The sequence below is a fragment of the Ochotona princeps genome, chromosome 1, assembly GCF_030435755.1.
Source record: "Ochotona princeps isolate mOchPri1 chromosome 1, mOchPri1.hap1, whole genome shotgun sequence".
In the NCBI taxonomy this organism is placed as follows: Eukaryota; Metazoa; Chordata; class Mammalia; order Lagomorpha; family Ochotonidae; genus Ochotona; species Ochotona princeps.
This window is the reverse complement of record NC_080832.1, coordinates 122,787,452-122,810,614: the sequence shown is the minus strand read 5'-3', so window position 1 is coordinate 122,810,614 and position 23,163 is coordinate 122,787,452. Positions and strand designations below refer to the sequence as shown.

General features: G+C 43.0%; 1 long non-coding RNA gene across 2 annotated transcripts in view; it reads left to right on the top strand.

Moving 5' to 3' along the window:
* LOC131481869 (uncharacterized) overlaps positions 1–22,724 on the top strand; it is an 88,864-nt gene extending 66,140 nt beyond the window's left edge. For both annotated transcript variants that reach the window (XR_009246599.1, XR_009246600.1), the window contains exons 4-5: positions 22,391–22,465; positions 22,555–22,724. This is a non-coding gene — a long non-coding RNA (uncharacterized LOC131481869). The remainder of the gene's footprint in view (positions 1–22,390; positions 22,466–22,554) is intronic.
* The last annotated feature ends 439 nt before the right edge of the window (positions 22,725–23,163 follow it).

Here is a 23,163-nt window from a genome sequence, read left to right as displayed (position 1 = left end):
TATGAGCATTCTACTTATTGTCCCGAAGGTTCAAGATGAGGGAAATGTGTGCTCCTAAGATACATCCATCTAAACCACATTTGAGCAGGTGGAAGGCCAGCTGATGAGACTCTTGCGTGGCACGGGGATGTGAGGTTGCCTGTAATTACAGAGGGTCGCTAGGTTAGTTGGTGGACTTTCACCATGGCTAAGTTGGAAAAAAACAAAACAAAACAGAATTTTTATTCTAGTTACAACCTGCTTTTTAAGTCTCCATCCAGGTTAGTTCTGGCTTTGCAACTTGTTACTGTTTAACTGACTTGTTTGATTCCTTTTGGGTAGTCTTATGAAATGGGTTGTTTCACCCTGAAAGAATTCTCTGGGTGATGGCTGCTGTGGGGAAATGTGAGCTTCTGTTTTCAGCTCTTTCTCAGAAAGGTTTACGGTGGATTCATAAAATGAGTATTTTTTTCCCCAAAAGACATAAAGAAACTGATCCTAGTATTTTTGAAATTGGAGTATAGAAGCATGGCCTAGAGGGAGATCTGAAAGAATGAAAAGGGCATTAATTGAACTCACGTGGTGGGCCGAGATGAAGCACAGCATCACTGGAAAGAGTGAGATACTGCTAACGCATCCTCATGTCTGACGGCAGAAGGTCTCTTCTTGGCTAGCAGAGCGTAGCTCTAGCCTGATGACTTTATTGACTAGATGTAAAGCTGAGGAAGAGAGGGAAGTCAGAGGTGACTCCCAGTGTGAGACGGGGAGGAAGTGGTGGGTGATAAGACGCGCGTTGGCAAGAGGAGGGTGATGAGTTGGGGTTCCGTCGGTTTGTACTACAGATGTCCATCCGGGTTTTGAATAACAGAAGTCCAGGACCTGGACTTCAGGGGAGAGTCTGACACGGAGCTGGTGATGAAGCCACAGGCACAGCATTGCCCCAGAAGGAAGGCGGAAAGGCGGGAAGGCGGGAAGGCGGGAAGGCGGGAAGGCGGGAAGGCGGGAAGGCGGGAAGGCGGGAAGGCGGGAAGGCGGGGCGCCGGCACAGAGGAATGAAAGAAGCGCTGCCTAGAACCGAAGGCATGCCCTTACTTTTCCTCCCACACAGGCAATGAACGTGGTGTGTGCTGGCTCAAAGAGGATGGGAAACAAAAATTAACTTCATGATCATGCTCACTAAGTATCTGATGGAAAAAATACACAAAGTCTTTGGAATTATAGAAATATATTCTTGAAAATAACCCTGGAGTAACATTTGCAGCACTTGAAAGTAACCCCGCAGTAGCATTTGGAGTACTTTGGTCCATTTCACAGATGCTCTGTCATTTGAAGTAGATGCCAAAGCAAACTAGAAGATAGATCACCCAGGGTTTGTACTACATGAAGGGAGCATCTGCTGGTTTATTTAGGAGCAGGAGCAAGAAGAACCACGGGACCAGATTACAGCCAGAGCCAAGACTAAAACCTGGTCAAGAGGCCACATGAACCCAGCTTGGCAGACAGGGCCTGGTGGCTGCAGTAATTATACTGGTGCCTGCCGTATGTGTGCCTTTTCCACTGAGTCTAAAAAAGCTTTTCCTCTAACTACTGGGTCCTCCAGAAGCTCAGCCACTTTTGCCCTTGGTGGTTTTTCCTGTGGAGTCTTTGCTGTGTCTGTGTCCTGGGCTGTGTTTGCTGACTCCACTCTAATACTCTTGGCACTGCTGTTGCTCAGAGCTCCTGCCCGTCTCCTCCTCCCAACTGAGCTCATCGAAGGTTTGTTGAGGACGTGCCCTTCTGCAGGAGCCCGGCAGAAACCACATGACTGCATGGCTAGACTGGCACACGGAGGCTGGACCAAAGCACCGTCTTTCTCTCCCTCCTCTTTTTTGTTAGTATGTTTGTCTTGAGTACTGTGCAACTGACTCAAGTCTGTAAGAAGTTTGGAAGCCGGAGGCAAGGGCCCAGCTTGCTTGTTTAAAACTGTGCTCTTGTGTGACCTGCAATCTACCCTGCAAGACTAACTTAATTGCCTTCACCCCTCACTCCTTTTCCTCTTACAACCTGTCACTAACAAATAATTGTAGTCAATGCCTTATCCTATAGGGTTTAAACCGCAAGTCACCCCCTCAACCCAGCAGATAGCACACACTTCCTAGATAAGCTTAACTCAACCTCATTCTTTAAGATTTCACCGAAGTATTCTGTTAGGATCTTCATGACCCCGTGCCCCACTTGGTAAGGGTTCTACCAGTCCTATTACAATGGGAGCCAAGTTTGTAGTGCGTGAACCCTTAGTGGACAACCTTCATCCAAGTCACAGCAAATTTCAGGTAAAGACCTGAAAGCAGTTGGTGTGGGGATGGGAGTGAATGGAGTCTAAGCACTGTTTCCTTGGAATGGATACTTTCGTTATTAAGGTACTTCCTTTTGGCACTCACAGGGGCCATCTATTCCATTTTAAGTTTTCAAGTTCTTAAAGTGACACAGGAAGAAAATATGCCCAAATATTTTAGGGAAATCACTCATCAGAGCCATTCTGTCCACTTCTTGTGTCTATAGCTCTGCTGTATGTAGTCCCAGGATAAATATTTAGGAGATTGTCTTTTTCATTCACAGCTGGGGTTTTTGCCTGTGTTGCTTTCAGGGCAAGATAACCCTAAGAACTAGTTGGCCCTCGGAATCTGTATGGTCTTTTAGAAGGGGACATGGGGCATGTTGAGGCCAGGGTACTATAAATATTTGCAGTCCTAAATACTTCTGGCATTTGTTGAAGTTTTTGTTATTTTAAAACCCCATTCTGTTGTTCATGGGTTTGTTTTCTCTGCTTGTTCCAGTCTGTGGCTGATTCCCCCTCCCCTCTTTAAAATAATTCTTTCATAGCCTCCTTTATATAAATATTAGGCAATGGTGAATCGTTAAGCTCAGCCCTTTTTTAGCCCCTGGTAGCTTATCATCTATTAGTCACTATGTTACCTTCTGGGACTCGGATGAGTAAGAAACGGTCTTTGTCATCAAGGAACTTAATCTAGTGGTAGGAGTGGGGTGAGTTACAGACATAAGTAGGTGCTTTTTAATAAGAATGGGAGGACACCTAATCCATCTTGGCAGGGGCTGGAATTGGAGCACTTTTTGGAAAATATTTTTACTGGTTCTTAAAGAATGAGGTTGAGTTAATCTTATCTAGGAAGAATGAGCTATTCTGCACTAAGCAGAAGGATTTGAGTTTTAAATGTTGGATTGTAAGAGAGGAGGATTCAAGTGGTGGAAGACAAGGCCACAGAACAGAGAGCCAAGGTTAAGTCTGGAGCTAGGGAGATATATTATGTGCATATCACTTGCGATGTGTATATGATAGTTGATTACTGATCTTACCACGTGGAAGATGGATGAGACTGGGCAACAGGAAGGGATGGCAGAGGGGTTCCAGTTGTGTGGTTATTGAAAAACTTGATCTGAGTTTAAGTCTGGGCAATTGGGGATCATCAGGAGGAGATGGAATGATGGGAGGAAAATTTGGAAATGATATTGAAAGTGAAGCTTGGGAGTGGTCATGATAAGCTATGGTGTGTTGTGTGTAGAGGGTGGTAGGTGAAGGAGGTAGGGTCTTGCCTTTCTATCTGAGATGACTGAGTATATGTCAGTAACCAGGATTGGAAACAGACAAGAGCAATTAGAAAGCAAGGATACCAACTTGCTAACACGTTTCAAAAGCTTTTGTTCAAATTTTGAACTGCACTTAATGTTATGTTTTATCTTTCTCTTGTACAAATGGAAGTTCATGCCTGGCAGTAATGACTCTGGAAGCTCAGGACCATAGACATTTCCAGCAGTCTACATAGGGCCTTTCGGTGCAGAGATGTGAATTTAGTAGGGTTACAGATGCAGCTTCCATTACCTGCAGCGCTAAACAGCTTTGAGCCATCAGCATGCAACATTTCCAGCAGCCAGATGAATAGGGGTCTTGGTCCTGACAGTGTACCTGACCTCGCCACTCCTGTGATTTCATTTCCTATTGTGTTTTTCCTCTTTGCTAGCTTTGTAGTGGCCACATTGTCCATTTAGCAAATATTTCTTGAACATATCTCAGCAAATGTGGTACCAGTTAGGGCTTCTAAACTTGCCATCTGATTGGCTCCTTCTTTCCATTCCCAGTGTCACCGTACCATAGAGGCCTCTCGGACTAATAGAGCACACTCCATCCTTAAATTCCATGCCCCTTTACACTGATTTTCTCCAAGAAGCAAATTCCTTTGGCATCATGTACATATCTGGTGGGCTTTTCACCTGTGTCATTTACAGAACTGTAAGCTCTGCCCTAGTTGGAACTGCTTATCTCTAGAACACTATTCAAGTTTATGTCTTCCAAGTGTCTTGTAAGTTTTTGTTGGATTCGGATTTTTCTTTAGGAAAAAATAACATTCAGAGATCGAATACTACAAAGTGACATATGCATGAAGGTAAGGGTTGGCATTCTGGGACAACTGTTGTGGAATTCTTGCTCTGGTGAATTCAGCCAAATCATCTTGCATGTAATGAGATTGAGAAAGGCCTTCCACATAGTGTAACTTTCAACACTGTGCCTATTCTATACAGTAGTGTAAGTTTATTTTCCCTTTTAAGGGCATACTAATTTGTCATTGCAATTTAGTTTTATCATTGGACAGGCCTCAGTTGAACTAGATATGTATTTATCTGAAGGCAGAAATTATGCTGTTAGCATTAATAATTCATAGGAGTTTTCAATTAAGCATTAACAACATCATCACTGCCTTTGGGTGTGATCTGACTGCTTGAGCTCATAATATCAAAATACTCTGCTAAAGTAAAAATTAAACTCTACATAACCAGAACTCAGAATCTCAACTCTTTAATCAACCTGTGTTCTCTTTGAAGCATTCCTTAGGAGAAAAAGATAGGAGTATGCATGGATTTTGACATGCCTGATTCTGCACCAAAATACACTTACATTAATTTCATCTTCCAAGAGCTTTGAAGAACTTTTTTTTAAAAAAAAAATGTTTGAAAGGGCAAATAGACAGATGTTGTGTCTGCTGCCTCACTCCTTAAATCCCTGTAGTAGCCAGGAACTCTGTCTAGGTCACATGAGTGAGGTGATCAAAAAACTTGAACCATAAATAGCTGTTTCTCAGACTGGGAAGCTAGAGTTGGGAGAAGAGCTGAGACTCAAATACAAGCACTCCGATATGAGATGTGGGTGTTCTAAGTGGTACTTTAACCACTGGGACAAATGCCCAGCCATGAACTTCCTGAAGTCACCTTGTATATAGCAGTAAAGTATAATAAAGTTTATGAAGTTTTGTGTCTTTCTCAGGCACATCCTGGAGTCTGTGCCCATTTAATTCAGCATCCAATGACAGCACCAGCTTCAGCTTGGTGCATTAAAGATGCCAACTCAAAACATGACCTTGGAGTACTTGACAGTTCTTTTTCGTCATCTAACAAAGATTAAATTATGTGTTAAATGGAAACATGGACTCATTAATGCAGTTCCTAAAGATGTGAATGATCACTACACAAAGACTTCTCTTATAGGACAGGAGATTTAGTGGTCTGTACTGTCGTTGCTAACTCTAAGATTTGCTGATCCCTTACCCCGCCCCACCCCAGTCAGAAGACTTGAGCCATAAATTATTTTCTGGTTGACCTTGAACAAATCAGAAATTTGGTTAATCAAAATCACTCATTCAGTCTAAGAGTCACAAATGATGTGTTTAGTGCGTGTATTTTTGTTAGGGAGAATCTTTATAAAATGTAGTGATTTTAGACATGAAAACAAGCCTTTCTCATTTACGAGAGCAATGGTTGGTGCTTCCTACTGCACTGCAGGTAAACAAGGTGAAGTTCCTCAGGCTCCCTGTAGTGTGGACCTTACCTCTGCTGTGTGCTTTGGGGCTGGGGTGTAGTGTCCGGGCACACACACGCCTGTAGTGTGGACCTTACTTCTGCTGCTGTGTGCTTTGGGGCTGGGGTGTAGTGTCCGGGCACACACACGCCTGTAGTGTGGACCTTACCTCTGCTGTGTGCTTTGGGGCTGGGGTGTAGTGTCCGGGCACACACACGCCTGTAGTGTGGACCTTACCTCTGCTGTGTGCTTTGGGGCTGGGGTGTAGTGTCCGGGCACACACACGCCTGTAGTGTGGACCTTACTTCTGCTGCTGTGTGCTTTGGGGCTGGGGTGTAGTGTCCGGGCACACACACGCCTGTAGTGTGGACCTTACCTCTGCTGCTGTGTGCTTTGGGGCTGGGGTGTAGTGTCCGGGCACACACACGCCTGTAGTGTGGACCTTACCTCTGTTGCTGCTGTGTGCTTTGGGGCTGGGGTGTAGTGTCCGGGCACACACACGCCTGTGTGTTTGCATGCATTGAAAGTAATGAAAGCGGTGTTTCTTTTGGAGATTTTACTCAACATACATTTTTCATGTCTTCTTTTTGTCCTGGAAATGTACATGCATTTAGTCTATTTCCCACACACAGGATCACTCTCAGCACATTGTATCCACTCCTCTTTTTAAAAGGCATTTTCCCACCTCCGACACTAATGATTACATTTGCCTGATTTTCCTGAAAAACACAACTCAGTAGTAGTGGTGTTTGAGCAACAAATCAGCGAGCAAATATTGATGCAGCACACATGCCACATGAGTGTGACACCATCTGGGGTTCTGCGCATGATTTACACAGGAAGGCAGAGAGCGGTTCTGCCTTTCAATGGTTCAACATCTCATTAGTAGGAGACGACTGTGCAAAAGCAGAAAAATGTGCAAAAAGCACTGAAACCAGTCTTAACAGTTGACAAGTAGTATCATCATCATTCATTCATTCATTCATTCAGCATCACAAGCCGGAAGATATTTTGAGTTAAGGGTTGTGACAGAGTCCTTATCTTCCAGGAAGTTGCAGAATAGGTTTCCTGTCTTTGACCCTGTAGATGGTAAGATGACCGCTCATTTCAGTAATATACAAGTGAGTGTGATGATTATACAGACTGGTTATGAGTAAATTGTCTAGAAGTCTAATCTGGCTGGCTACCATAGAAAGTAGTGTGTTTATTGGTTACTTGTTCCCTGGGAATGAGCGGGTTTGCCTGTGGATCTCGAAAATTTGTGTGTGTGTGTGTGTGGTGAGAGAGAGAGAGAGAAAGAGGAAGGGAGGGAGGGAGGGAGGGAGAGAGAGAGAGAGAGAGAGAGTGGTGTCAAGAAGAATAATCAAGTTTGACTTGACAATTCTCTATATTTTCAATTTTATTTCCTTTTTTTCTTTTCTTTTTTAAGCCAGTGATGCAGGAAGATAAACACACATTCCCCTCCCCCCAACCCACTTCCCTGTACTGGTTAAATTCCCAAATGGTTGTAATAACCTGGGCCCATCCAGGATCAAACTAGGTGATAGGAATGCCGTGCAGGTCTGCACCTGGCTAGGAGGAATCCAGGCACTTGGGTCATTATCTGCTGCCTTCCCAGCTGTATTAGCAGGAAGTTGGATTGGAAGCAGAGTAGCCAGAACTCAGATCAGCACTCTGAAATGGGAAATGGGTGTCCAAGTGGTGCTTCAACACTATACCACAACATTGGTCCTTCCAATTCTGTTTTCATCCTGTATTTTTTTTCTATAGATGTTTTAAGGTGATTAATGTGGTATGATGGTTGAGATATCTATCTATCTATCTATCTATCTATCTATATATATATATCCATCTTTTTTAAAGTTTAATTTTGCAGTTTACTAAGTGAGTGAGAGGCAAGTAACAAACTCTTGAATCTGTATTTAAATGCCATGAATAGAAAAAAGAAAACAGAAACTAACAGTGGAGTGGAGAATGCCCATGTCAGGCTGGCAAAATCATGTACTCTGTTCCTGCCAAGGCAGCTGCACACAGTTCTTAAAATTCAATAAATCCATAGCAGGCTGATTTTCAAGTTGATAATTTTGTTTGGCCGGTGAATGATGTCATAAATATCCAAATGACCCTTGGCAGAAAAAAGGCTCCTCGTCTCTGCTGGGACCTAACCTATCCATACCATGTGCTATGTAAGAGTTCAAATGGGAGAATAGATAGAAAATTAAAAGAATTTTGAACATTATGAGTATTCTATAGCTAATAGTTGTTAGTATTGGGTGGCAGTGGAAGATTAATTTTCATGGAACACCTCTCCTAAACATTGTTTTCAGTTTTGGACAATAATCAGGACGTATCTAAGCATATGTTAAAATTTGTGAACTTAATTGTGAGGTGGAAAGGAAAGTAATCCCTCTCATGTTCTTTGAGATCATTGATAATTGGAAACTAATGTGTCAGCTGATAAGTCTCACTCTAAATTTTGTTTGCAAATCAGGATTGCGCTTGCCTTTGAACATCTGAGAGAGTTGTATAGAGGCAGATTGTGTGATGATGTTATTGTTTCAGTGAGTGAGATTTCCAGACTACCACGAAAACACACCATTGGTTCTGTAATGTTCATGCACCCAGCACCTAGACCAGGATCTGGTTAGTAATACAAGCACATAGATTATTCTTCAGTTGATTACTGCATCAAGGGGCCTGTGTGTTTTAGGCACTCTGGAAAGGACTTGAAATTATTGGGAAATTAAAGGAAGGGGCTGTTTCCCGAAGCAGGGAGAAAGAAAATTAGATAGGAATGGATGTTTTTCCTGGTGGTTGAATAATGAGTTGAGATCTGATATCCCATGTTGGAATGCCTGGGTTTGAGTCAGGCTGTACTTCCAATTGCAGTTTCCTGTTAATGCACCCTGGGAGGCAGCAGCTCATGGCTCAGATAGTTGGGTTCCTGCCTCCACGTGGGAGACTTGGAATAAGTTCTTGCTCCCTCGCTCTAGCCTGGCCCAGTTCCTGGTCATTGTGGACATTAGAGAATGAACAAGCAGATGGAAGATCACTGTCTTTCTCTGTTATCCTTTTCCTTGACCTCCCCCCTCTCTCTACCTCTTAAATAAGATACATTTAAAAAAACAGAAAATGGCAACAATATAAAAATTTCAGGAGTAGAGTTGTTGTGGGAGTGCAGAATGTTCAGGATGATGTGTTCTTCCCCAAGAGTATGCGGGTCAGAGATCTTAGCTCCCTCTCAGGCAATGAGAGGGCTCTTTGTCTATAGGGGATATAAAAACCAGAATAAAATGGACTAAGAAGTCAGTCTGTTCTTTGTGATGATGTGGGGGTAATTTTGTAGTGTGATTGTCCATCAAATGCTCTTTTCCCCAGGGCAGCTTTCTGGCCAGATCCCCTCTCCCCATTCACTCCTTGAGACGCTTCCTCTGGGTGGAGTTTGGCCCTTGGAGATTGTTGAACTTAAGAGGCGATTATGTGCCTGAGAGTTGAGCCTTTTAGTTGGCTAATGATGATTTTCCAGATGTGTTCCATAAAATAAGAAAGAAAATCCTGAAAAAGTCTTAAAAACAGATATGCATGTAACTCAAAACAACCCCAGAAAAAAATGGAGACATGCTTACTCCAACTTGGAAAACTTCAGATAGACTTTTGTGTGTCTTTAAAGGGGGTCTTTTAAAAAGCCTACAGCATCTTCAATAACCACTGCTTTCCGTGTCAGTCTCAAGCACCACCACATTTCTGTCATCAAGAATTATCTTTAATTTGTTGAAAAATAATTTTATCAAAAGTCAACATTGAATTTTGCCATGTTCCTTTTAATTGTCCTGTTTCAGTCCACCAGTGGGTTATGTTTACATACATTTTTTTAGACTTAAGAAAAAGATTAACCCCTTTTGATACCAGTCAACATCCTCCCCAGATTCACAACCCAGGAACTGTCATTTTCTGTGGAGATTATATCTTCTTAATATTGGGCAATATTTTGAATGTTGTCCATATGAGAGACTAGCAAGCATCTTCCAGACACTGTTGATCAGGTGTATGGAGTGAGGTGGGAAGTCAGTCTCAATGTCTAAATTAAACAAATAAAAGATAAGCTTAAGAAGGCTCTGAATTCCCAAAATAGATTTTATTTTATTATTGTTGTTGAAGGCAGCGACTTAAAATTGGCACCCAGTGCTTCGCGGATAGCCTTGTGCACCAGCGGTGCTCATTTGCTGTATAGAATCTACACGATTGATTTTGTAGAGTATATCCTAAGAGCCTGGTAACATGTGAGCATTACATTAATAGGAGCAAGTCTCTATGAGGCCAGGATGCACTGGTGAACACTGACCAAGGTCTGTGTGTTAAAGCACAGCCTTTAAGGGAAGGTTGCTAGGGACCAAAAGATGTCATTGACTAGCTTTCTTTACAGGAGGAGGTTGTGGTGACTTGTCTAAAACTAACTTCAAGGACTCTTCTCCCGATTTTAGCTTTCTTTGAATGCACACATCTTTAGTGCTTGCTCCAATTTCTTCTTGTTAGATTTCAAGTATTGAAAGATTTCAAGTATTGTTAGGATTTCAAGTATTTAGCACAACTAATTGAACAGAAATCAGGGGGAATTGTTTGAGTGTTCTAATCCCACTTAATGCTTTCCTAGTAGGTGAGATACTCTGGAAGTGTAAATTCCAGGTGATTCAGTGTAATGGAAGAATAACAGTATACTGCAGAAATTGCTGCAAAATAGCTTGGGGTCAAATTGAGACAGAATGACAAGGCAGGAATCTGAGGATTACCTAGTAAGTCACTTGGAAAACTTTTTTTGACTATTTTAGCTGTTTTGTGGAGCCCATGGTAGACCCTTAGCTGATGCTAGAATAAAGGTAACGGTTGAGTTGTTTGGGAAGTTAATAGAAGAAACTGGAAGAATATTCTAGTAAAAGTTGTCTTGAATGTGATGATTCAGGTAAGCAAGCGTTAAGATTAAATTGAATAGCTCTTTGTTAAGATATACTCTGTTTCCAGTCATCTTGAAAGGTATGTGAAATAGTCTGGCTTTTTAAGTTAAAACCTCTGGAGAACTTGCCTCTAGAAGGTTTGAGAACCTTTGCAAAGCTTCCCAAGAGCCCCTTGAATGTGTGAAATGAATGTGAAGTAAATGTCACCTAACAGTTCATTTAATCATCCATCAGCCATTGTTTGAGTGGAAATTAGGGAGGAGAATCAGTTTCTTAAACACATGATAAGGAAGGAGTGGTCAGACAGGTAGGAGGATTACAGGAAGAAGATAGTGTCCTGAAAATAGTGGGAAGAGATTGTTTCCAGAAGAAAAGGGTGGGGCTGCCCTATCACTGACCACAGCAGAGCCAAGTGGAGATAAACTGAGCAATGTGATGTGGAGGTCAGGATGACCCGCAGGAAACCTGCTGAGTGTGGTGGTATGGGAGAGCATTCTTTTTCTAGGCAGATGTGGGAAATTAGGAGGGAATCATGGCTTCTCTAAGCAGATTCCAGATTTCTTTTTAAAAAAATTTACTTATTATTAAAGAAGCACAGCGATAGAGAGAGGGCCTCCATCTGCTTGTTCACTCTCCAAAGGCTGATACAGCCAAGGCTGGACCAGCACAAAGCCAGCTGCTCAGAACTCCATCTGGCTCAGCCATGTTGGTGAAAAGGACCCAAGGACTGGGATTGTGATGTGCTGTTTCCCTAGCTTGTTAGCAGGAAGTTGAATCAGAACTGGAGCAGCCAGGACTCCAAAATGCAACGCCAACATGGTAGGACAGTGTCTCTTTTGAAAGTGAAGGCCACTGAACCGCTGACGCAGACTCCAGCCACAGGGAGAATCACAGGATCTGTGCTCTGACTGTGGAGTGTATGTGTCACAACTGCACCTTCATAGTGGCTTCGACAGAGCAGTAGATGGCATACCTAGAAACACATGGAGGGTATGCAGTCCATCAGGCCTACAGAGGGCATCTGGTACCATAACAGAGGAAGGAGGGCAGAACACGTTGATCAGCTGCTACAGCCGAATAACGTTGACAGCAAGTATCTGGGCAAATGACGACTCTAAGGTGGACTATGTCAGCCAATGGTTCTTGGAAGGATTTCCTCATCCTTGGATCAGCAAGATAGGCAGCATTTCAGAATTACAAAAACCACTTGAGCAGAACCCTTTAAGGCATGCTGTACATTGGGGACCCTGAGGTGACATCAGGTGGCCATTCCCCATTCTCGGGTACTGAGGCAGTTGGGAGGCTGGGTGTGGCTTCTCCCCTTGTCTCCTTCCTTTCCCCAGATATAGGAGAAAGAAAAAGAAAATTTGGAAACAATGGTCTTATCCACTTTCCCATAATCCCTGACCCTTCCCATCCTAATCAACTATGCAAACATCATGAAAAATAAAATTAAAAAAAATAGAAAGAATGTGGATGAAAGGTAAAAAGAAGAGCAAAACATGGATAGCTGGCATCAAGTTGTTTTCGTGTGATTTTGGGGAAAAAAAGGTACTGACTCTGACCCAGTGTCCTTGCCTGTTGAACAAAGGATGGGACTAGTGATTCTTCGGAAAATGAAATGAGCCGACACCATTCCATAAAGGAATGCCTTAAGAGACACAGTGAAGATGCAGTGGTAACTCAGAAAGCAGTTACTTTTCCAGTTTAGGGAGTAGCCGTATTTCTTATGCATCTACTTTTTGTTTTGACAAAATCCTGTTAATTTGATTCTAAGTGTCTGGTTCAGCAGTGTGGAACTTATTTAAGGTTCTCATGCAACCCATCTCCAAAAAAGCTGGTCTTGCAAAACTGAAGTGTTCTACCACAGAACAACCACTCATCATCCCTTTCCTCTTTTTAGCTCCTGACAACCTGTTACTCTGTCTTTACATGAGTTGGACTCTTGGCGATCCATCATCTAAATAGTATCATTCAATACTCAGGACTCCACGCCCAACCTGCCTCCTCAGTGCAGCACCCTCAAGGATGCTCGTACCATAAGATACCTCACAGTTTCATTTGAATGTACACTGTCCGTGGTATCTATCTGCCCATTCTAGCATCAAAGTTGAACCAGTACCACTTTCCCTTTTAAATATGTCATGTTTGCTCTTCTGCTTCGTCAGTGAGGTCTGGCTGGTTCAAGCCCCACATCAGCGTGGACCTCCTGGGGGAGGTAGAGTGGCCCTCAAGACAGAGCCAGAGGGCCACTAGTAGAAAGGCCTCAGTTTGCACAAAGCATTTCCCTTCAGAGTACACAGGCCTAGTTCCTGGCTGTGCAGTACTTGTTGGCTGCAATATTTTTCAGTGGTGAAGAGAAGGGTCTAGAATTCCTCATCGAACTTAGCATTCTGGAGCTCCTCAGCTTAGCATGGTGAAAACCTTTTTGTTTACTTGCTTCCCCCCCCGCCCCGCCTTGTATTGTGAAGTGCAGTGGTCATGAGGAGGTAGGAAACATGTAGATCTGTGAAGAGCATTTTCTAGGAATCCTGCTGGGAGTTTTCTGCCCAGCCCGTGTTCATCTAGCAGCTGGGAATGGATCTAAAACTCCCTGTACCTGTCACTTTCTGGTGGTCTCGCCTGTTTGTCTTCTTGGCTGTTTGTTTTTCCTCTAAGAACAAAACTTGTTGCAGTGTCTTGTCTTTGTCTCCTGTCAATCACTAAAAAGGGTCTATTCCTTTTTTAATTTTTAGTTTTTAACAGATTCAATATAGTTAGTAGATAGAATACTAAGAATATAATGGTATTTCCTATTTCTGATCTTGGAAGAGAAGACAATGTATTTACCTGGTAGTTCTAGAGAGAGTAATTTTGTGGTCCAAGGTAGAGCCTGTTTGGCTCAATAGAGTTGATGTTCCAGGAGTTTCCTCAAATCTGAATATAGTTCTTCTGCCAGGGAGGGTAGCATGGCCAGAGGGTGCGGGAATGCCACGACTCACTTTACAGCCTTAAGGTTTGGTGAGCAATTTATCTTTGGTTCTTCTAAGTGGGGTAATGTTGACTAAGCTAACGCAGCATTGCTTTGCAGAGCCGATTGGGACTTTCTAGGTAAAAATAAACAAACGCGTAAGTAGGGAGGTGGGAGAGATGACGTTTTCAACCTCAGCTTGTGACCCTACAGTGATGGTGAGGGACTTCCCTCTGTCACTAGGTGTTACTTTATGGTCCCTTCCCTCCTTGAACATTTTGGAAAACAACCCCCCACCATGTGTTTCAGCTTTCCCTCCAGTTCCTGTGACTTCCCTGCCTGGCTCTCCGATCCCCTTCCCGGTTGCCTCCATCCATACTCCTTTGAACTCCAGTTTCATGCGGTTCCTGATTCCTGCCTCAGTTGTCTCCAATGCATCAAGGGTGACAGTCTGCTGAATGATGTAAAGGAAGCTGGGCCACACTGTTCGCCTAGCTCTGAAGCTCAGCCTTAGCAGCGCTTGGTCACATTCAAGAGGGCTCCCCAGCCGGAGGCAGCTGGTGTCCTGTGTGATTGGAGCCTCTTGAGGCGAGCTGCCATGGACGACTTCAGGATATTGCTGTGGCCACCCGGCTGCAATCAGGCAGGGTGTCAGTGCTCTGTGGCCCAGGCTTCTGTAACTTAGCACTCTCTGCTTCGAATACTCTGGGTGTGGGGACACATAATAGGATCGAGGCTGTGTTGAGTGACCAAAGAGTCCAGGTCCTTGTTTCTGAGGCAGAAACCAGTTTAATGATAAAATAGTGATGAAGGTTAAGAGGGGAAGATTTGTTAACAAAGTGGAAGTGCACACTTGAGGGGTGGGCTATGGCCCACCAGGGTTGGAGTCATGCTTTTGTACAGTCACGAGGGTGGTACTTTGGGTACAGTTTTCCAGGAAAGGAGTTTTCTAGGAGTTGAGAGACTTCCTTTTTTTCTGGCTGTTTTAGAAAGTCTCAGAACTGGTCCTGGTGCTACAGCCTAGTAGCTGAATCTTCATTCACCTTACAAGCACTGGGATCCCATATGGGCACTAGCTTTTATCCTGACTACTCCTCTTCCCATCAGGCTCCCTAAGTGTGGCCTGGGAAGGCGGTGGAGGATGGCCCAAAGCCTTGGGACCCTGCTCCCTTGTGAGAGATCCAGAAGAAGCTCCTGGCTCCTGGTTTCCCACAGGCTCAACTCTGGCTGTTGTGGCCACTTGGAGAGAGAAGGAAAGAGTAGATCTGATTTTCCAATAAAAAATAATAAATAAATCTTTAAAAAAAAAAACCTCAGAACTGTTCTGGAGGCAGGTGCATGATGGAAGTGTCAGCTATGGTGATTTGATTAGTGTTGTAACAGCCTAGGAGCGGTTGCAGGAGGCATTGGAGGTTATTGTGAGGCTATGCCACTGCTAAACAGCTGTTTTGCCACAGATGTGATTTTGGGTTCCCAGTGATGGGAGACGTTTTAGAGGCAATTTTGGTGGAAGAGTGTGGGGTGCACTTCCTTTGCTGTTTCTCTGACCTGAACTCGGTCTTCACCTTGTCTTCTAGTTCTGAGTTGAAATCACCCCACTCAAAGGCTAGCGTTTGACCATGTGGGTTGATTTTAAGTGTTGCTCACAGTCCTCGGTAGAAGTTAACTTCACAAAAATAACTCCTGAGAGCCAAACACCTGGTTGTGGTATAGTACGCTAAGCCTCCGAATCAATAGACTGGCATTTCCCCTGCCCTCTGCTTCACTTGGCTATGTGCTCTGTCAACAGAGTTACACTGTCCCTAAATGTAAACATTTCAGAGGACAGAAATCTTGGAAAAAAAGAAAACAACAACAACAACAAACCCTGTCTACTTAACAGATTTTGATTCTTTAGTCATGAAGTTTTATGAAAGAAGGGGAAAGAGCAGGAGGAAGAGGAGGGCTAGGAGTTACTGGCAGAAGAAGGGGAGGCTCGGTTGGCAGGTCTCCAGACGTGGGCTAAGGGGGCAGGAGGGCAGAGCCCCAGGCGTGATGAAGAAGCAAGCCTTGGCTCTCTCCTTCTCTAGTAAATGAGTGTTGATTTTACCTGACAGTACAGATTAGGGGAAAGTATGTCTTGAGACACTATCCACCCCTGGAAGCCAACTCAACATTTGCCACTTCAAGAGGGACTACAGTTCTGTCGATTCGAGTCCCAGGATTTACCGTGTTGGTCGGACATTCTTCTCCCTAAACAGACCTTTTACTTGCTTCTCCCCTCCTGCTGTGACTTACCTGTTTGAATGATTGTGCCCCTCTAGCCTTGGCCATTATTTCTATATGAAGCAAATGTCTGGCAAAGATTTGATAGCTGGGAATTCTTTTGTATTGTGTGTTTAAAAAAATATTTGTTTACTTAGTTGAAAGATAAGTAAGAGTGTGAGAGAGAAAAAGAGAGGGAGAGACAGAGATTTTTCCATGTGTTGGCTTATTTCGTAAGTGGCTGTAGTGGCCCTAACTGGGCAAGGCGGATGCCAAGAGCCTACAACTCCATTTGGCTCTCCCATATGGGTGTCAGGAGCTAACCACACGGGCTGCCTTCTGGAATTCATATTCACATGGGATGCCAGGGTTGCGGTGTCAACGTAACGCACGGCGCCACAACAACATCCCTGGGAATTTTACAAATGGATTTTTAAGAAATTAAGGGCATTTTTTTGATAATTAATATTTTGATAATGGTAGAGATTTCAGATCCTTGACAGGCATCCCAGAAAGACATTGTTTTGGGATATTCTGGTGTTGTACACTGTCTAAATATGTGAGGGCACTTCAGAAAGTTCATAGAAAAAGAGAAGCAAATGGAAAATACGTTTTGATGTAAAAATCTGAAATTTGTGCAAATTATGTTTTGTCAAATAGTTCATGGGAAATAAGTATTATTATGAAAGAATTAGGCATGGATTTTAGAATTCTGTTTTTTTGGCAAACTATTTGAAGTACTCTTGTGTACTTAAGTCAATCAAATTTATGACTGGGCCTAATTAATGTGATAAGAGTCATTTTTAAAAGTGGAGCTTTGGGGGCTGGTGTTTTGATTTCATGGATTAAGCCACTGCCTGCAAAGTGGGCAGTCCACATGAGCGCCTGTTCGAGTCCCAGCTGCTGTAGTTCATGTCCAGCTCCCTGCTAATGCATCTGGGAAAGCAAAAGGGATGGCCCACGTACCTGGGTCCTGCTGGCCCAACCTGGGGACCTGGACAGTTTCTGGCACTTGGCTCGGCTTTCATGTTAGAACCTTCTGGGGAGTGAACCTGCCAAAAGAACATCTCTTTTCTTCTGTTTCTGCCCTTTGCTGTTGCTCTGCCTTTAAAATAACTAAGTTTCGAAATGTAGAATTCTCTATTCCTCAACCCTGGAGGTTTCCATCAAACTGGAGAGAGCTGAGAGTACTGACACTGGTCACAGTCCTTCCCATGAGCTGATTTGTGTGTGATATGATTTGTGTTGCTATGTCTTGGGATGAAGGGAGAAAGTCAAAAGCTCTGAAGCAAAAAGGAGAGGGCTGGAGGACTTTCTGAGGATTGTGAGTTTATCCAGGAATAGACCGTTCTCTGGGAACATCCCCGATTCACTAGACTGGTGGTGTGGGTGTGCTCAGACTGACTACTTAGCTGACTCATTTGGGACTTCCAGTCCACGAATTCCAAAAGTCTATGGACATCTGTGCAATAAAAGCAAATATATTTGGATAAATCCACTGTTCTGCTTCTAATCCAGCTCTCTGATAATGTGCCTGGCAAGGCAGCAGATGACGGCCCCAAGTGCTTAGGCCTTTGCCATTACATGTAAGTGGACCAGAATGGAGATTCTGGCTTAAGCCTGTGCCAGCTCTGGTTATTATGGATATTTGGAGAGTGAACCAGTGAAAGGATTCTCTCTCTGTCTGCCTCCCCTCCCTGTGTTTCTAGCTTTCAAATAAATTAATTAACTATTTATTTTTAAAAGATTTATTTTTTATTGGAAAGTTAGATATACAGAGAGAAGGAGAGACAGAGAGATAGATCTTCCATCCATTGATTCACCCCCCACGTGGCCACAATGGCTGGAGCTGAGCTGAAGCCAGGAGACAGGAACTTCCTCCAGGTCTCCCACGCAGTTGTAGGATCCCGAAGCTTTGGACCATCCTGAACTGCATTCCCAGGCCACAAGCAGGGAGGTAGATGGGAAGCAGGGCTGCCAGGATATGAACTGGTGCCCATGTGGGATTCTCGGCACATGCAAGGCAAGGTGTTTAGCCACTAGGCTACCACGCTGGGCCCAACAACAGATATATATTTTTAATTGTTGCTGATAGTGTTTCTGTCTTGAGTAACTTAGGTGTTTTTTGGTCTTGTTTTTGTTTTCAGAGACCATCACCTAGAATCATTTCAAGTTCATCATGGAAGTATGTTCCTCCAGTATTGTGTCTTCTCCTGAAGCACATGGTTGTTTATTGAATCATGCTAGAACCACAGTTGGCTTTTGTAAGAGTAGAGGATGAACACAAAGGCTTTTAGGACTTTTAGAAAATTTTGTTTCTTTTTTGACTTTGTACTTGGTTGGCTTGATTTTATCATTTGGCTGGTCAGGTACCTTTAATGTGGCATTTAAGCCTTGAATTGTGAGTCAACAAATAGATGACAGCAAATGTTCTACCATCTTGCTTGTGTCAAGCTTAGCAAATCGGCAAATTCCATAAACACACCAAATGCATAAACACATTTGAATAAGCCAAGACTTTCCTAGGAGGACAGCACCTGCTGGTTCCATTTGTTTTTCTCTTTCTTTCATGACATTTATTTATTTGCTTAGGAAGCATAGTATTAGAGATAGGGAGGCAGAGAAATTGGCGGGGCGGGGGGAGGGCGGCGGGAAAGAGAGAAAAGAGGAGAGACATCTTGCCTCCCCTCTCAGAATGCTCATACTGGCCAGTGCTGGGACAGCCTGCGGCCAGGCGCTTCACCCTGTTCTCCCACGCAGGTGCAAGGAGTCTAGGCATGCTGGCCATCTCCTGCTGCCTTCCCAAGATGTATCAGCAGGATCAGAAGCTTGGCGCTGAGACTTGAGCCAGTACTCCAGTATGGGACAGAAGCTTCACAGGCAGTGGCTTGACCCTGTGCATGCCATACCAACTCTGATTCTGTCTTTAAGAATGGAAATCCATAACCTTGAACACACCAGGATCCCATGTGAGCACCAGTTCTAATCCCAGCACTCAAGTTCCAAGCAGGTACCCATATGGGATGCTGGCATTACAGGTAGTGTCATAACTTGCTATGCTATGATGCTGGGCTGGCTTATAATTCTTAAGTCACTCACAACTTCTGTGGTGGATTTTAAATGATATGTATATGTGATATTCGTGTGTATTGTGGATATTGATATAGAACATTCATCCATAAATCAGGGTAAATTGTCAGAAGTTTCACTTGGGCTGGTCAACTGTGTTCATGTTGGAACCTACCAAGATAAAACTCCAGAGCAGTCCTCATTTTGCAGTGTGAGCCTCAGTCTCCTTATACAATCCCTTGAGTGTTACGAAAAACTTCAATCTCTGAGGAGTTCTTCCACTTTCCCACAGATTTCCCCTCTCAGCGACTGGTGTTAGAAATATGGTTTTCTGCTTTGGAGCATTGTATTTTTAAAGTTGCAGTTGAATCGCTGTGGTTCAGCATTCAGTTGTGGAACTGGATATGAGAAACATTTTCCACCAATCAATAAACCCAGCTTTGTATCTCACTGTGAGTCATCCAGCAGCATCTCAAAGGGACTTGGGAGCCAATTGGTCCTCTGGCTGCTTTCGATCACAAGCAATAGGTGAGCCACTTGGTCTGCAAATCTCTTTTGCTCTGAATCCATCATGTCAGGAGAACATTTCCATGGATATTTGATTTATACTGAGAAACGAACCCTGAATCTCAAACCACCATTTACAAAACCCACAACCTTCTGGGCTGTCATTTTGGTTGCCGCCTTGGAGTGGCCTTTCTGGCTGTGCTCTGCTTGGTGGGTTAGTGTGTGTCTGAAGGGGCTGCGTCTTTGAGGTCGGACAGAGCTAAGGATGTAATTTAGGGACATTCTGCTGACTGCACTCCTTGCTAGGTGTGCCTCTCCCCTGCTTCTCTGTTTTAACAGTTTTCAAGTATCTCTTAGCCTACCGGAGTCTGGCCTCACAGTTTGGTGACTGGATTTTGTATCCGGGTAATGACTCCATAAACATACCTATCGGAGACACCCACTTTTTGTTGTTGTTGTTAACTATAATACTCTGTTTTTTTTTCCTTCAGTGTTTGTATGAATCAGTGTATATTTAACAAGTGAATTGACTAAATGACTAAAAGCCATCAAATGAGTTGTCCTTATTTTGGTTTATGTCCTGTCCCAATGTTAAATTTTCAAGTGGAAATCTAGCATTTAACTACTACTTTTAACTCTCTGCCTTTTAATTTTGACTACCAAATATGGCAGAGTTATTCAGGTGGCCAAGTAGACTCTTTCTGACCTTGAGTGTGGTTTACTGGTATTGCATTAAAAAAAAGAAAGAAAGAAAGAAAAAGAAAAAGGATGTCAGTATTTGCAGTTTTAGGGTAGCCTAAGCCCTTGAGATTTCCCAAAGATCATTTTTAAAGCCTGGCATGCAGCTGCCTGACATCTCCATTTTTAGCTAAAGGCATCTTCCCTGTGTTCACTGTGACGTGCCCCTGGAATGCAGCACAGGGATGGCTTGCTGTGGGTTAATCTTTGGACACTTCATCTCTGACAAGCACCAGCATCTGTGGTTTATATTGCATTGTTCTTTAGGTCTAAAATAACATTCTCCTAACCCTGATGAGAGTCAGGGGAATGTTTACTAAGATCGCTTTCCTTCCATTTGCACAGTTTTAAAGCTGGAGGTAAAACATAACACAAGTGTGATTAAAAAAAAAAACTTGTCATCCAAAAAATAATTCATGGCACTGGTGAGCTGAATGTGTTTCTTTGTCATGGAATGCTCACTTGGGTGGACTCCTTTGGTTAAGAACATGTTATATCTGTGTGCTCTGTTATGGATGCCGGAGACTAGTTATCGCCTGGGCTCACTGGAGACAAGTGTGTGTGTGTGTATGAGCTGTGTACTTGGGCAACGCAACCTTCAAGTTGAAGGAAATGCTCTTGCTTCTAAGCATAAAATGTTGATGGATTCTGGGTTAGTGATTCCTTGACTGAAAGGTGAGCAGACCACAACTGATTCATATGCAAAGAGCTTTAGGCCCTATAATGTAGAGCGTATAATCTTATTAGAAAGCCCTTTAAAAATCAATATAAAAAATAAGCCTTAAAAGTGTGGTTGCATTGAGTTCATTCTTTGAAAAAAAAATCTATTATCAATTACATTACTCTCTTTAAATGCACCACAATGGTTTTTATTCAAAGGATACTTCTAGCCTACGTATATATTCACAGCTGTCAAGAATTTGTGTCGTTCTGCCTTTTACAAATCCCTGTTCTCAGCCATTTCAGAACCTGGTGCTTGAAGCAGCCATTTTGCAGGAAAGCAGTTCAAGCAATTGTCTGTCAGCCCCCTCTGCTTCTTGCTGCATCATTCAATCCTTTCTATAATGTGAACCTTTGATCCAAATTTTGAAAGATGCAAAATTAAGGTCAGAGAGTCAAATACTGAAAAATAAATCTTGCAGGCCGAACCCTGCATTCATCAGTCTCTGAAATCTAGGAGCTGAGTGACTACTGTGTCTGGGTCTTACTGATACCCAGGTGATGGTAAATTTCATGAAGTCTGCTGGTTCTTGTGGAGGACCCTGGGTAATAATGACACAAGCTCAGCAGGAAGCTTGAGTAACAGTTGCAGGAGAGGTGTTTTCCATCATTTGGCCTGTTGGGTTGGTATTGACTTGGCCATTGGGAGTAGATATTCATATTTCAGCTAGGGAGAGTTCACCTGTGTTCCAAAGTACTGAGCATGCACTGTTATGGGCTTTCCACAGCAAGACCAGTGGAAGTGTTGCATTTGCATTTTAAGTAGGTATATTCATCCAAATACCTAAAATTCACGTAAACTTTGGAATGATTTGCAATCCAAATAAATTTATAATCAAAATTAAAGAAGACACTTTGACTGTCACAAACCTTTGTTCAGGGTATGTGTATGTGCACACTGTCTTATAAAATCAGGTAACCGAAGATTTTTTTTTCTGTTCAGGATTGTTGGTATGTTTTGATTGTTAATCACTGCTATGTAAATGGACCTGAGCTTATTTTTTAGAAAATAACATAGAACCAAAAACATACAATAGGTCTTGTTCTTGCCCTGCAGAGTTTATGAGACAAGAGTTGCCCTAACAGTAGAGTCAATTCTACTAATTAAAGTCACCAATAGTTAAAGTCAGACTATCAGGTAGGTTAACATGATATAGATGTTTGCTTGTTAAATGCTTCAGAAATGATGCTGAGTCTTGAAATGTTCTCTTTGGAGAGTTTTCCTCTTTACAGTCTGCCTTTAACATAGCAGGTGATCCTTGCTTGGAATGTCATACCCCTGGACAGGAGACACTCCTGTTGCACCCAGGTATTATTATCTGTTCTGTATTGAGATACCTTCCTCTGCCCTGGCCTTTCTGAATCCTTGTTCTCTCTGCTCTGTTTCAGGTGTGAATCATGGTGCTATGGGGAGAGTCGATGATTTACAGCTTTGGAGGGCGTGCATGTGTATGATTAAGGGATGTAAGTTCAGGACTCCAAGATTTACTTCCTTCCTGTTCCCGTAGGGTTACCTGAGGGAGTGAGTAATGGGATAATTTATAACACCACAGGTCCTTTGTCAAGACTAACAGTCAAAACAGGAAGATAAAAAAGACAGTTTCAACTGTGAGGATACAACTTTTGATCCTTTCTGGACGTCTTAAATGCAAGCAAGAGCATCTTCCCAAGTTTCCTGTTTGTTTTTTTCCAAGGAGCTGTCCATGACAAAGGTTAGTATGTCAATCCTGGTTAAACTCTGTGAGCGGTCTGTTAAAACGCACATGTCTCTCTCCATGCTTTCTGCTTCTTAGCACTCTTACCTTGTTGGGACTGTTATAGAAACCTAGTGGCCCCATGATAGAACTCAGATCTTTTTACAAGGTCAAAGAGTCATCAGGTATTTGGAGTGTGATGACTAACTCGGCAGTATTTCGGTGGGTGGGAGGTCAGATGGAGCTTACCAAAAACTACTGGCCTATTCATGTTAGAATCTTTCATTTTCATTTATATAGTTCAGGGGCTTCGGAAAATTCATAAGCATATGGAATTAAAAGATAATGCTTTTTTTTGTGAACTGGGGTGAAGTGTAGTTTACTGCTTAAATAAATTATTGATAGAATGACTACAGGTTTTCTCTCCTGACTTTGTATACATGTATTTAGGCAAAAGGGATTTAAATA